A 949-nucleotide genomic window follows, 5' to 3' on the forward strand; every position below is an offset into this window, starting at 1 on the left:
TAAGATAAAGGTCACCTCTCCCAGAATTCTCCTCTAATGTGCTTTAAATCAGGCCTTGGAGCTCACTTGGTTGTCTATCTTGGTAATGGGAGACCCCAGCATGCTGGACTTCTGCAGGATAAAACACTCTTTGTGTTATACTATTTGAGTTGGGGATAACATTCATTGACTCTTATATGGGTAAAGAAGTTATTTGTCCCTTTTCCTCTTCTGGGGACGGTGCTCAGAGGCACTCAGGATGGTCCAGCGTTTGACATACTGCCGTAGGCTTTCCTACAACACAGCCTCTAACAAAACTAGGCTGACTCGAACCCCTGGCAACAGGATTGTTTACCTCTACACCAAGAAGGTTGGGAAAGCTCCTAAATCCGCATGTGGCCTGTGCCTAGGCAGACTTCGAGGGGTTCATGCTGTGCAATCCAAAGTCCTTATGAGATTGTCTAAGACAAAGAAGCACGTCAGCAGGGCCTATGGTGGGTCCATGTGTGCCAAGTGTGTCCACGACAGGATCAAGCGGGCTTTCCTTATTGAGGAGCAGAAAATCGTGAAAGTGTTGAAGGCACAAGCACAGAGTCAGAAAGCAAAATAGATATGCAAATTTTTTAAGTAATAAAAATCAAGACTTGGTCTAAAAAAAAAAGTTATTTGTCAGCTTTTTGATCTTATCAGATCCCACCAATAAATGACATAGTGCAGAAGACAAGAATGCAAGCAAGTGGTGACTCCGTTTTCATTTGCACATTTAGTAAATATTCTTGTTCTTAGGTTAGAAAGCTCTGGGCGGGATCCAGATCCTATAGTTTATTTTCCTTGCTATGTGACCTTTAGGAAGTTGGTTTGTTGTTGTTGTTGTTGTTGTTTTGGTTTTTTGTTTTGTCCTCCTGAATCTTAGTTACTTTAAAAGGAATGTGAGAAACACAATTACCCAACTCCATCAGTAGATGATCTG

At 42.0% G+C, this 949-nt stretch overlaps 1 pseudogene; it reads left to right on the forward strand.

Annotated features, from left to right (window-relative positions):
* Positions 1–223: 223 nt before the first annotated feature.
* Positions 224–640, forward strand: LOC110300696 (annotated as a pseudogene).
* Positions 641–949: the final 309 nt, after the last annotated feature.

This window comes from Mus caroli, chromosome 8 (assembly GCF_900094665.2).
Source record: "Mus caroli chromosome 8, CAROLI_EIJ_v1.1, whole genome shotgun sequence".
In the NCBI taxonomy this organism is placed as follows: Eukaryota; Metazoa; Chordata; class Mammalia; order Rodentia; family Muridae; genus Mus; species Mus caroli.